The sequence below is a fragment of the Lissotriton vulgaris genome, chromosome 7 (assembly GCF_964263255.1).
Source record: "Lissotriton vulgaris chromosome 7, aLisVul1.2, whole genome shotgun sequence".
Taxonomy (NCBI): domain Eukaryota; kingdom Metazoa; phylum Chordata; class Amphibia; order Caudata; family Salamandridae; genus Lissotriton; species Lissotriton vulgaris.
The window spans coordinates 1572823490-1572838499 of NC_141695.1; the positions used below are offsets into that span (position 1 = coordinate 1572823490).

Consider the following 15010-nt stretch of genomic DNA (forward strand, 5'->3'; position numbering starts at 1 on the left):
TTTTAAGATTTTTTTTAAATTTCTCTTGAGGAGACTGTTTTTAATGCATTTTTTGTAATGGTTTTTATTAACCTAAAACAAATAAAATATTACTTACTTACAGTAGCTCCCATGTTTGGAAACCCACAACTGAGACCTGCACTAACCACTACATCTGTAAAGGTATGCACTGCAGAGAGGCGATTGACGACATACCCCCCTACATCCAGTTCTTCAGGCTTTGCAAGTGGCCCAGTAAAAAAGAACTCCTCCCCAGTTTGGGGCTTTTTTACGGTTAGCAAAGAGGGGAAGCACATTGCAGTATGCAGCTTTTGCAAAACCCATATTCGTCGAGGTAAACCTGGTACAAATTAAGGTACTGGAGGCCAAATGACCCATATAAAAAAACACCAGGCAATCTGGTGGGAAAAGCACCTTAAAAAAATTGCTGAAGAGGGCTGTGGTGGTTAAAGCTGGGGAACATCAGCTATAAGTCCTATCATGGTGAGAGATGATGATGAGGAAAAAGAGAGTGACATCTTCACACAAAGCAGCCCTGTCCTCAGCAATGCCCCAGCAGAATCTCCTGCTGCACTGACTTCACAATGGCACAAGACCTCGGAGTCAGATGGAGACAACACAGCATACATTGACTGCCCCACGTCATGGTGACTGCCCCATCACGACGCACACTGAGTCTACCACCACCTACTTCCCGAAAGTCACCTGTCAGTAGCCCCAGAAAAGAAGAATAAAATACAGGCTACTATTACGGGCATGTTTAGGACAGAGAGATCCTAGGACATCAACCAGCCAATAGCATATTTGTACAATGGGAAGCTGGCAAAAATGTTAGCATTGGACCTCCTCCCTTTCTCTTTTGTAGAAAGAATGGGAGTCTTTTAAATTTGTGGCAGCCATCTACCCAAAATTAAAGGTTCTAAGTGGGACCTATTTTGCCAAACTTGCTGTTCCAGTGCAGCATCCAGATGTGCTCCAATTCATTGGACAAGCTGTGCAGCATGGTGCTGTCCACACTATCCACCTGACGACATACATGTGGACCAGTTGTTAGGTGACTGATTACATGTGCATCCCTGAACAGTGGCTCTATTTTTGAGGGGGTCAAGCAAATTATATCTCCAGGTCTTGGACCCAAAGAAGGTTTCAAGAGCATTCTGCGGCATGCAACAGTGGCCATGCTCACCATGAAGAAATGACATATAGCTGTAAACATTTTGGACACATTTCAACAGCAAGGTGTCTGAATGGTTGTGACCCATAGGTCTCAGAATTGGATTTGTTGCATGGGACAATGGCAGTAACATATTTAAGGCCATGGCAGATGGTGGCTATTTCAGGTTTCTGAGCTTGGCCAATTTCATCAACTTGGTGGTGCAAGACTTTCTAAAAAAAGAGGTCATAGTCAGCAACATACAGACCACCTTCAGAAGAATCTGCACTCATTTTAGCCATTCTTTTAAAGTCCGGGAGCGGTTGCAGATTATTCAGTGTTCTAATAGTGTTCCAGGCAAAGCCCTGATACAGGAGGTTCCAACACACTGCAACTAGACCTAATACATGTTGCAACAGCTGTTTGAGCAGTACAAACATATTAATGACTATGTCATTCAAAGAGGAGGGGATGCAGTTGGGAAAGCTTTGGCCACAGATACGGAGTAATGGCGCCTAGTCAAATACCTGACACAGATGCTACTCCCTTATGAGGTTTTCACATGTGAAGTTAGCAAGGAGGATAGTATGATGGGCCAGGCATCTGCTACAGGACAAGCTCAAGAAGGTGTTTGAAAGGTTTGCTCCTGCAGGTGTGAATGAAAACATAGAAGCGCATGCCTTGGTTGAGAGCTTACTATTTTAATTGGCTTCCAATGCAAGGCAGCAAGACAATATCAAATTGTCCAAACCATACATTTGTGCCACACTACTTGATCCATGGTACAAAAAATGGTGCCCACTTTCATTCCTTTTTCTGAAGTGGATGTTTCAAATTACAAGGAGTAGATTGTTGAGGAAGCCGGAGACCTGAAAGAATAACGGCTAGAACTTAGAGTTCCACACCGCAGTTCTATGGTGCTGCCTTCGATTTCCAGAGAGGGCAGTCTTATCTCACTGCAGCCAACAACACTATCAATCAGAACACCAGCAACAACAGCAAAAGAAGGAACCGACTCAACCTTTGCATTGCATCGGTATCAATCAGAAGGGCTTAAGTCCAGTGTAGAGGCAATGGCAAAAAAGGTCGAGCAAGTGGCAGCACCAATGACCATCCAGAGGATAATCCAGGAGCATCTGGATGATCCAAAAGAAGTCTATGTGGATCAAAACCCACTGATGTATTGATATGGGAAGATGCGCTAATATCCAGAGGACCAGTATCTCACCACAAAACTTTGAGAGATTGATTATCATCAAAATGAACCAACATTTCAACCACACAAATATATTTTCCTGAAACTGCAAAGAAGGAGGAGGATGATCGGTCAGAATCAAGTATGTTAGCTGACCAACTTCTAGGTGAACCACCTGAGTTTGACTATGAACTCTACTTCCCGGACTGAGTCTGCCAGTGCTACTATAGAGCTTTGTTATTATTTCCTGCTGAACTTCTTTCTTTGCAAAAAAAAGTAGCTAATGGAACATTATGTTTGAGTCAGATTTATGTTGCCTCACCATTTTTTAGTCACATATATTTCAGGATTGCAATTGGACCAGTGTGCCGTGAAGAAGCTTCTACTATTCCTTCATGACATTGGAGACAATGCCCGCCTCCCTCACATGCCTATCCTTTTTTGCATCACTTAGCAGGGCTGCCACAGGAGATTGCTGATTTAGAAGAGTGCCAACATCAAATTCCAATTTGTTGCCTCCGTCAAAGACACAATTGTGTACCTACTTCCTACCTGGATTGGAAGGGATAACTACAACTATTGCAACAGTGGGTGAAGGATTGTGAGTGATGCTGGATTCATGTGGTGTCAGACAATAGGGGAGAGTGTTCAAGTGTAATTCGGGAACTTATTTTTATTTATTTATTTGAAAGGTGTTATATAGCGCTTGCTAGACCGGGAGGTATCAGAGTGCTTTACATGTGCGAAAATAAGATTGCAGGAGTTGTTCAAGATTACAGTGTAAACAATATATAAAATCAAACGCTCCATTGAATTATAATAAATAGAGACACAGCAAAAGCAGATACATTTACATATATAGTATCAGAGGAGGGGAAAAGATTCAAGGCTGAGCTGCGGGTGAGGTAGAAATTAGAAAAAGGGTAGGCGGGGGAAACCAGGTTGGTGGAGAGGGGTATGGTCAGCCAGGTGGGGTTTTAAGAGGAAGGAGGGTAGGGAGGTGGGAGTAGGGGGGGATAAGGGGCAGAGTATGAGGTGAGGGAGAGAAGAGGGGAGGGGAGGGGAGGGGAAAGGAGAGAGGAGGGAGTGAAGTAGAGGAGGATAAGGACGGAGGAGGTCAGAGGTCTGATTAAGGACCCCAGTATTTGAAGAGAAGGTGCAGATGTAGGTCTTTTTTTAAGGCAATGTAGGAGGGGTTGCAACAGCAATTAATTTTGGAGGGCATTCCAAGCGATCGGCGGATTTCCAGAGAAGGAGCGAGATTGAGTAGTTTTCTTTTTGAATAAGGGGGGATGAGGAGGAAAGTGTTAGTGCTCCTCATTGTTCTGGAGCCGCCCACTTTTTTAAGTTTGTTTGTGAGATACAGCGGGCATTCTAGTGTAGGGCTTTATGTGTTATGCATGTTGTCTTGTAGGAGGATCTACCTTCAAAAGGAAGCCAGTTGAGAGCATTCAGGGCTGGGGAGATGTGGTCAAAACGTTTATAGTCAGTGATAAGCCTGGCTGCTAGGTGGGGCACAAATCTCAGTGGGGCTAGGAAGACTTTGGGGGTTCCTGTGAGGATAGCATTCACATAGTCGATATTTGAGAGTACCAAGGATTAGACGACCCATTTGAATTCTTCAGGTGGGATGAAGGGTTTGGTTTTCTTCAGGTGACGCAGAGTGAAGAGAGCTCCTTAAGCAGAATTTTTTATGGTTGTTGAGGGTTAGATTTTTGTAAACGCTAATACCAAGTGATTTCACTGAGTTGGACAAAGAGAGCGAGCAGTTGAGTGCATTAAGGTCAGGGATCCAGGTTTGGATGGGGAGTCCATTGTTTTTAGGGGAGAAGGGGATGATTTTAGTTTTCTCGGGGTTAAGTTTGAGATGGTTGGAGTGGAACCAGTGTTGGATCTTGTTTAAGGTATGGTTAAGATGAAGTACATCACAGTGGGACCTAATCTTATAGTAAAGTTGTGTGTCATCAGCATAGCAGTTGATTCCAGCTTGTTTCAGGATGAGGGTAAGAGGTTCCATAAAGTGGTTAAAGAGAGAGAGAATAGAGCCTTGGGGGACACCTAGGGAAACCGGAGAGGGGTTAGATAGACAGTCGTTCATTTTGACTTGTTGTGGTTTGTGTTGGAGAAATGAGTTGAACCAATTAAGTACCTGACCGTTAAGGCCAAAGCAGGACTTGAGTGAGTTGAGTGGGGAGTTGTGGTTGACTGTATCAAAGGCAGCCGACAGGTCAAGGAGAATGAGTTGGTAGGATTCACCGTTGTCAAGGGAAGAGTGAAAGTCATCAATTATATGTAGCATGGCGCTTTCAGTGCTGCCGCCTTTTCTGAAACCGAATTGCAAGCGGTCTAGAAGGTTGAAGTTGTTATTGTGTTTTTCTAATTGAAGCAGAGAACATTTTTTCCAGGGCTTTAGAAAGAAGTGGAAGTTTAGAGATAGTGCGGAGGTTGTTCAAGTCATTAGGGTCTGAGGTGGGATTTTTAGGGATAGGCGTGATTTGACCGAGTTGAAGTGAGTCTGGGACACAACCTGTGGAGAAGGAACTGTTGATGATCTTGGTCCAGTGAGGGGCAATAATGTGGTTGAGATTATGGATAAGACTAGAGGGAATAGGGTTTCGGTGTGTGAGGACGGCTTACGTTTAGTGATGATATTAATGACTTCGAGCTCAGTCACGGGGTGGAAGTTAGTCCAGGATGCATTGTTTTTAGTTGCGGGGAAAGGCTTGATTCAGGAGGAGTAGTAGCGAGAGGGGGAGTGGAAGGGCAAAGAGACGAAGTCAGGACGGGATGATTGTTTAGTGTAGTGTCAGTGATGAAAGGGGAGTTGGGTGGGATCTCAGTTAGATGGAAAGAGTGATAGAATTTGGCGATTTTATCCAAGAAGAAGTTGGCAATTTCCTCACATCTATTTGTTGAGGCAGTAAGTTTGAGGGGGGCTGTGAATGTTTGGTTGCAAACAATGGTAAAAAAGGAGGCCTTTTCCTTAAAGATGTGTTTTTTATAGGATGATCTACCGGCCCAGAGACAGGCAGGGTGGGTGGAGGAGGGGTGTTGTCTTCAAGATCTTTCAGTCAAAGTGATCGCCTTTCAACGTTGAGGTCAGAGTTAAACCAAGTTTTAGATGGAATGGTTCTTTGCTTTTTTAGTTTAGGAGGGGGTTAGGAGTAACCCTGCGCTCACGTAGTTTGCAACGGTTGCACTACTTTGCACTACGCGATATGCACGTAGCACAGTGCAAACACGCGTAGTGAACATTTTTTGCTTGCTCACGGTCCTCAACATCAAGTTTGTGACCGAGAGCGAGCAAAATGACATCCCGGCAAGACTTTTTCCTCGTTTGCGATCAGCAACATCAAGTTGCCGATTGCGAGTTTGGAAAATAAACCTCCTGGCGAGATTCTCAACGCGGGGAGGTCAGGTTTCTCATTGTGAGTGGTCGCGTATGCTCGCGACCACTCGCAATGAGAGACTACCAGTCTGCGTTGAAAAAGCTGCCACTCGAGTAGAAATCTACTTGAGCGGCAGAAAATGACCACTTGCACTGTGCAAGATGTGGTTTGCACTGATTGCACAGTGCGGACAAGCATCCGGCACTATGCAATCAGTGCGAGCAGCATTTTGCACAGTGCACTACGCAGGTCGCATAGCTTGCGTAGTGCGAAGTACACTTCGCGTAGCTACGTGTAGCGCTACTAAGTGAACCACGCCCAGGGTTAGCTAGGAGGTCTATGAACTCACTGGCTGTCTTGTTGAAAAATTCAGTGAGTTCATTTGCGTCTTGGGAGAGAGGGGTGAGAAGAAGTTGAGCTTGTAGCTTAGACTCAAGTTCGCCAGGAGGGATTTGATTGAGGTTTCTGGTCCATTTCAAGGGCAGTTGATTTTTAATAGGGAGGGGAGCGGATTCAATCTTGAACAGGATGAGGTGATGGTCAGACCAGTCAATGGGGAGGATGCTGGAGATGGAAGCCAGGTCATAATTGGATATGATGGCATCGAGAATGGCACCTTTGGTGTGAGTGACAAAGTTGAACAAGGCCATTGATCTCTAGAAGATTGATGAGATGGGTGACTGTGGGGTCAGCAGCATTGTTCCAGTGGATGTTAAAGTCTTCAAGGAAGAGGTTCTTCGAGTTGGAGAGAGAGGATTTAGAAAGAAGGTCGGATAGTTCCACAGCGAAGGGAAGTGGCTCACCCAGAGGGTGGTATATGTTATGTAGGCGAATTGGGGGGAACCCTGTATAGTTGGTTTGGCGCCAAGATATTCAAAGGTTAAGTGGTTGGAGTTTTTAACACAGGAGAGTTGCAGTTAATTTTTGTAAATCATAGCTAGGCTACCTCCAATTCAGTCTGGTCTATCTTTCATAATGATGGAGTAGCCAGGTGGGGTGAGTAGGTCAAGGATGGCTGTTGAGTGGTCATTAAGACAGATTTCTTTAAGGAAGGCGATGTCGATGGATTCACTGAGGAGGGTTTCCGATATTTCTGTTGCGTGTCGGACAGCCGAGCAGCAGTTAACGAGCATGCAGGAGAGGGGCTTAGAGTTGGCTTTGGTGGTGGGGCATGAGTGTATGGTAGTAAGTTGGGTTGGGGGTCTGGGTGAGGTGGGAGAGAGAGGAGGGAGTTCTTCTCATTCCCACAATCACTGGGATGCAGGAAAAAGGGGGTATGATCGGAGGTCAGGGGTTTGGGAAGGTAAGAGTTGCATAAATCCCTAGTGGCAGAGGAGGAAAGACCGTTCCTAGCATGATGCGGCCTAAAAGATCTGTTGCAAAGGGGAATAGTTTCCCAGAGGTTAGGTTGGGAGGGGTAAGTGAGGCAAAGGCAGATGGAGCCATTCTGATTGAGGAGGGTCTTGTTGTTAAAGGCCCTGAAATCTTCTCTGAGTTTCATAAGTTCAGTCTGAACGGTTGAGAGATTCAGTTCAATGTTGGAAAGTGTCAGAGGGATAAGGTTGACTGTTAGCTTGGGCGGTGAAGCGGGGGGAGCATGGGGGTTCAATATTCGCCGGAGACGAGAGCCTGATGGGTGGAGGGGGAGATGCAGCGTGGGGGAGTCAGAGGGGAGCTAGGAAGGTTGGACGCTGAGGTGAAGGGGTCACTCATACAGGTAGATTGTGAGACATGGGAGGATATATGTTGGAGAGAGGGGAGGGGGGAGGTAAGATGATGATGAGGGGGAGGAGTATAATTTGGTGGTGGAGATATAGGTGGGGGAGCGGTGGGAAGCAGTGGGTGAAGGGGCCGGGACTTACTTACCTCCACGTGCGTGGGGAGAGTGTAGTTGGTAGTGGGTGTTGTAGGCGCCGGGAGGTGGGAGGGTGGACGTTCAGGGTGGAGGGATCCGGGAGATGTGGAGAGGTCCTCAGCAGTGAGGTGGGTTTGTCAATCTCGTTTGTTAGATAAGGTAGAGATTTGGGTGGTGGGGTGCTCATTTAGGGTGTCTTGGGGTGTGGGCTATGGGGAGGGGGGATCTCATGTGGGTATAAGATGGTTAGGAGGTAGAGGGGTTGGGGCAAGTTTGGATAGAAGGTCTGTCAGGGAACTGTAGTGGTGGTCGAAGGTGTTAAGGTGGTGTTCAGATGCTTGAATGAGAATGTTGCCGGTTTTGAAAATGGAGATGTCAATATCTCCGCTAAAAGCTGGGGATGGGGAGGTAGGTAGTTTGAAACCATATGGGATATTGCCGGACTTAGTGATTGTGCGATGGCTCAGGAAGATGCTTTTCCATTTGGAGGGGCGTTCGGAATAGAAAATAAGGTGATTTTATAGGCGAGGTGAGGCTATGGTAGGACCCAACTATGAGAGTTGATCAAATATGACAGTTACTAATAGATGATTTGCAATATTTGGGGCCTGAATGCTGGGTTATCTTTTTTTCTTGGATGTGATTGGCCTTTACAAACTTGCTTAGCGAAAATTATCCTGTAAGGTTCACTCCTATGGTCCTTCTTTTTCTCATCACCTGGAAGGGCTGCCCCAAAAGATCATTTGATTTACAACACTGCCAAATTCCAATCTGTTGCTTGTGTCAAAGATGAGATACAAATGTGTACTTGCCATCGTGCTTGGATTAGAAAAGTTAACCATTGCACCAATGAGTGATATATTATTGCGTGATTGTTAGTGATGATTGATGACTCATGTGGTGCAGACAGTGAGGGAGGGTGTTCAGCTGTAATTTGGAAACTTGATTGAGATGATTTGCATTGTTTGGGGTCTGAATGATATGTGATCATTTTTCCTGAAGATGATGGGGCCTTTCACCAGACCAGTCACTTTAGTTAACAAACAAATACCTATCCAAAATACTGCAGTTCTGTTTCCCAACTTGTTCTTCTACAGCAGTGCACTGCATGTCTATCTTTCTCAGGTTGTGACTGGGACCGAGTTACTCGGTGTCAGGTGGAGCATGGAAGAAGTCGGGGTGGGACTACCCCATCAACATCTAGAAGAAATAAGTTATCAACTTAAAAGTGAAACCATGGCTCTGAGGCCTACTATTCATCTGTAAGGACTGGATAAAGGTGTGTTGATTTGTGAAATGCTGCTGAGTGTATATGTTGCACTGGTGGCAAAAGTGAAACTCTGAATCCTTGCTCTGCTTCTGAGTCTGCCTGGTACATACCTCATAAGGCCTACCTTACTTCTGTCCTTCTCCTTGACTCTAAAATACAGTTCTGTTTTACATTCCGCAGGCCTTCTTGTCTCCTGCATGAACAAAAGGTGAAAACTGAGCTCAACATTCCTGCGTACCTACTGGATCACTCCAAACAGGCACCCAAGAGTGATGGACATTCCAGAGGAGAATGTAGATGCACCACCTAATTTAGCAACACAGTATATTTTTTTAACAATTATATTTTTAGAACTGGGTGGGTCCACTTTTTAAAAGCCAGAAGACAGAACATTTAGATATCTGATAACTTGGGTCTCTGGGGCAGAAGGACTGTTTCCAATTCATTTTACTGCACTGTGTCATACTCATTCATTTGGTTCCTTCCACAACAGATTGATGATGTGCTGCTCATCACCCAGGTGAATATTGTCCTTGTATAGTGTTTGTCTTTGTCACACCTTTCCCCAAATCCCCTTTACCATCTATCCATCAAACCCCTAACCTTCTTCCCCAAGGCTGTGTGATTTATTGTGGGGTGACCTGATTAACACCATTAATAGATTACCCACTGGGTGGGGTGGATGTGGTGAAAGTGACACCAACTCACTGCTGGATCTTCTAATACCTGGGCAATAGCCCCCACGGCCCCAGTTTACTCACTGAACAACAAAAGTACTCCATATTTTAGACATAGAAGAAGAACCTCATTAGTCAACATGATCATTCAGGCCTTTTGTTGTGTTGCATAAACACTTAAACTTGTCCACTCCTGACTCTTACTCCACTCATCCTAACTCGAACATTTTGTAAGTTTAGCTCAGAAAAAGGGCTACTGCTAGTTTTTGCGATCATATCTGGTCTACTTTATTGTGTCATGGTAGTAGTTTGGTCTCATTGTTCCTAAAGCTATTATAATATAATATTAACCCACCTACTATGTCTCCTTTCAATGTAGTTGCCTGTGATGGATAATGCTTTGATTAATCCTACATTTGGATTTCACCCAGGTGGAAGTGCGACCTCACTTGGGATTCCTCCCTGTTTGCGCCTTAGCCTGCTACTACTACTAACAGCACCATGACTACTACTAACAGCACAATGGCACACTGGGAATCAGTGCAATAAGAACACTGAGTGAGGTAGCAGCCCTCACTTCATCTATTCAGGTAATAGAATAGTTCTATAGTACATTGTTGCAAACAATATAAGCAATGGCGATTCCCCCCAGTGCTTACTGTAGTTACAGAGGGTAGTAAGGGTATTGTATAAATAAATATACATTTTTTAAGCATATTTAAAAAACAGACTGTGCTAAAAGGCAGAGTCCAAAACGATTTGAGGCATAAATAAAGTAAAATATTTATTTGTTACACATTTTAACAAAAGTACCCACCCCTTCCACCCACAACCATCACCCCATACCCAATGAAATATCTCCATCCCCAACCAATTCCACAATCAAAATATCCAATGAAAAAGGAAATCTAAACAGTCCTAATCCCATCATGCCCATCCTTTCCACCCACAACATGTTCCTCGCACCATAACAAATAATAAAAGGGGCTGAAGAAGAGGGCACCACTGCACATGGTAGGTAGGAAGCTGTGGTACGTGCCCCTCCAACCATGCCATTCTGCCCTCAAGATGAGCCAGCCTCAGCAGAATGGGGGTGCATATTGAGGTCTGAGCTGATTATTGCATATAATTAGTATTAACTTCATATAAGGAGCAGATAGAAATATGCTGTTTACACTCAAATGAATTGTCATTTAAAACCATCTTTAATTGTGAAGTTGGATTTAAGTTAAACTTCCGAAAAGCACATTTTGGAAAATCCTCTTTTTCTTGTCACAACCAACTGTGTTTCTTCCAGTGTCCTGGGCCAAATAAATGTGAATGCCTCTGCTGTTGGGGTTTTTGTATTTTCTGCAGACAGTGAGACAAAGGGGGCTTATGTGTGGAGGAAAGGATGGGCCATCCTGACAGGATGGCAGTGGAGAGGATGTACCCAGACCCACCTTCACTCCAAAGGGCTTTACTTACAGCCCACTCAAAGGAACTTGATTCCAGGCCTGCCCTGCCTTTTGACACCCTGGACAGTTTGGAGCTGGGACAAGAGGAAGGGGAAGAACTGACTAGAACCAGTTTTGGGTGTAGGTCAGTAAATTCCCACACACAAAGGCTGACACTAGGTATAAAAAGAAGACCTTCAGAACTACTCATCAGAACTCTCCTGGATCTTTGGAAGATTCAGAAGAAGGACTTTACTTCTGGCAGAAGGAATACCCTGCTGCCTGAAGAAGAATGATTGAACCTGCTTGCCTTGATCCCCGTTCACCCAGAGTAGCTCCAAGGGTCAGTTGACTGGCCCGTTTGAGCTGCATGGACACAACACGCTTCCAGAGGCCTGCCCTCCAAGTGCCCAGATGATCAGCACCAACTGGATCTGCTTGGATCTTCCTAAGCCCTGCTTCTCACCTCTGCCAGAGTAAGCTTTTATCTGCAAGAGGCACCCACCAAGTTCTGGGCCATTGGCTGGCATCAGAGAGCATACCTTCCTGCCCAACTGAAGGTTCCCTCAGATCTGGCTTGAAGAGTCGAAGACCCAGCACAGCACACCAGAGAAAAGTGATGCAAAGCCACGCAGGGACCCCAACGTGCAGATCCGATATGAAACCTGTACCACTTCTAATGCAGTGATATGAAGCTCCTCAAAGCTTTGTGCCCAAGGTGAGAGATTTATCGGGCTCACAGGCAGGTCGCTCCCCATGCCACCACACGGACGCCAGCTGCCTCGTACCTGCTCCCTTCCACTCGCCTGTTTTCCTGCCGTTTCACGCACCTTCCCGCCGCTGCGTCCCTGCGGCCCACCTCCTGCTCCCCATTAGCCACCCCGCTCCCACCTCCCAGCTGCTCCTCCCTCCCTCGCCCCCTCTTAAGGAGGCCGCGCAGTGGCGTAGGAGCAACTTCTGACCCTGCTCGCAGGCAGGTCGCTCCCCACGCCACCACACAGCCGCCAGCTGCCTTGAACCTGCTCCCTGCCACCCGCCTGTTTTCCTGCTCCTTCCCACCGCTGCGTCCCTGTGGCGCCGCCCCCCTGCTCCCCATTGGCCACCCCGCTCTCGCCTCCAAGCTGCTCCTCCCTCCCTATCCCCCTCTTATTGGAGGCCGTGCACCAAAGGCAAGCCCGTCTACGCCCGTAGACGCCTGGACCTTGCCCAGCGCCAGAACCCCTGGACCCCGCAAACGCCACAACACCAGACTCCGCTACGATGCCAGCACCCTCTACGCACTCAACGTCGGCCGAAACCACACCTGCTTCCAAGCCGCCCCGAAACGGACTCACGGACCTTTCTCCTGCCACACCTGCAGCTTCACCTTAGACAAAGCCACCAAATCTCCAAGGACTGGACCCAACCACCTCCGCTGCATACTCCTCAACACCCGTTCCGCACGCAAACACGCTGTCGAGCTCTGGGATCTGCTCAACACCTCTGCCCCAGACGTGGCCTTCCTGACTGAGACCTGGTGGAACGACTCCTCGGAGCCCGACATCGCCATAGCATCCCAGACGCTACAAGATCACCCACAGGTATCGTGCCAACGGAATCGGAGGAGTTATAGCCATCATCCACAAGTCCACCCTCAAGGTCGCCACCCACGCAGACGACACCCTCAACACCGACGAACACCTGCACTTCCGGATCCATACCGACCCCAACACCACCCTCAGAGGAAAACTCATCTACAGACCCCCGGACTCTGAGTTCAATTTAGCGACTCCATCGCCGACCTCGCCAGCACCCACGCACTCGCCTCCATGGACTGCATCCTCCTCGGGGACCTGAATTGCCACCTCGAGAACAACAACGACGCCAACTCCGCCACCCTGATCCACAACCTCGCCAACCTCGGCCTCAGACAACTGGTCACCGCACCCACCCACGCCGCTGGACACACGCTGGACCCCGTCTTCTCCACAGGAACCCACGTCACTACGACCACACCACCGAACTCCACTGGACCGACAACCGCTGCATCCATTTCACCTTCAATAAACCAACCATGCACCACCGCACCCAACAGCTACCTCACCGCTTCTGGAGCAAAGTCACTGAAGACCAGCTGATCACCAACCTCACCCAAAACCCACCCACTGACCCCACCAACCCAGACACTGCAGCCCGCAACCTCAACAGTGGATCGACGACCCCACTCAAGAAACCCTCCAACAACCATGCCAGCAAGAGAGCCACCTGGTTCACCGACAAGCTGCAGACCTCCAAACGGGCATGCCGGAAACTGGAAAAGATATGGCTCCACGAACGCACTCCGGACAACCACGCAGCCCACAAGGACGCCACCCGCAGACATCACCACCTCATCAGATTAGCCAAGAGATCCTCCTTCAAAGACCGCCTGGATAACATCGCACACGACAGCAAAGAGCTTTTCAGCATCGTAAAGGAACTCTCCAACCCCAGCGCCAATGCCAATGACATACCACCCTCAAAAGAACTGTGCAACTCACTGGCCATCTTCTTCCACCGCAAGATCGCTGACATCCATGACAGCTTCAACACCATGACTGCCCGACTACGCCAGACCCCACGTCCCCAGTGAACACCACCAGCGCCAACCGCCTGACCTCCTGGTCCAACGTCAATGATGACGAGAAACGCAAGGTCATGAACTCCTTCCACTCAGGATCTCCGTCAGACCCGTGCCCACACCACGTATTCAATAAAGCAGACGTTGCCATCGCACCCCAACTACGGAAGGTCATCAACATCTCCTTCGAAACAGCGAAATTCCCGGAAAGCTGGAAACACGCCGAAATCAACGCCCTCCTCAAGAAGCCGAAGGCGGACCCCAAGGACCTCAAGAACTTCCGGCCCATCTCCCTGCTCCCGTTCCCGGCGAAGTTCATCGAGAAAATCATCAACAAGCAACTGCCCCGCCACCTGGAAGACAACAACATCTTGGACCCGTCCCAGTCCGGGTTCAGACGAAATCACAGCACCGAGACAGCCCTCATCGCCGCCAACTAGACAACAGCAAAACATCAGCCCTCATCTTCCTGGACCTGTCAGCCGCCTTCGACACGGTCTGTCATCGCACTCTAAAGACATGCCTCCTAGAAGCCGGAATCCAAAAGAAGGCCCTTGACTGGACCACATCCTTCCTCTCCGACAGAACCCAGAGCGTCCGCCTCCCGCCCTTCCGATCCGAGGCCACTGACATCATCTGCGGCGTCACCCAGGGCTCATCCCTCAGCCCGACGCTATTCAATGTCTACATGGCCCCCCTCACACATGTGGCCCGCCAACATGACCTCAATATCATCTCCTATGCTGACGACACCCAGCTCATCCTCTCCCTCACCAAGGACCCGCACACCGCCAAAACCAACCTCCACCAGGGAATGAAGGCTGTCGCCGACCAAATGAGGAACAGCCGTCTGAAGCTGAACTCGGACAAGATGGAGGTACTCATCCTCGGACCCACCCCCTCAGCCAGGAACGACTCCTGGTGGCCGACCACACTGGGAACAGCACCGACACCCACCAACCATGCACGCAACCTAGGATTCATCCTCGACTCCTCCCTCTCCATGTCTAAACAGGTCAACGCCGTCTCCTCCTTCTGCTACAACACCCTCCGCATGCTCCGCAGGATCTACAAGTGGATTCCGACCGAAACAAGAAGAACGTTGACACAGGCCCTCATCAGCAGCAGACTGGACTACGGCAACGCACTCTATGCAGGAATCCCAGCCAAACACCTACGACGACTACAACGCATCCAAAATGCCTCCGCCCGACTGATCGTCAACGTCCCCCGCCGCAGCCACATCACCCCCCACTTGAGAAACCTACACTGGCTCCCCATCGTCAAGAGGATCACCTTCAAGCTCCTCACCCACGCACACAAAGCACTCCACAACGCCGGACCAGCCTACCTGAACAGCAGAGTCAGCTTCTACACCCCCACCCGCCAGCTCCGCTCAGCCAGCCTCACCCTCGCCGCTGTTGCCCGCATCCAAT

At 48.2% G+C, this 15010-nt stretch overlaps 1 pseudogene; it reads right to left on the reverse strand.

Moving 5' to 3' along the window:
• Nucleotides 1–919: 919 nt before the first annotated feature.
• Nucleotides 920–15010, reverse strand: part of LOC147706021 (uncharacterized) — an 87513-nt pseudogene continuing 73422 nt past the window's right edge.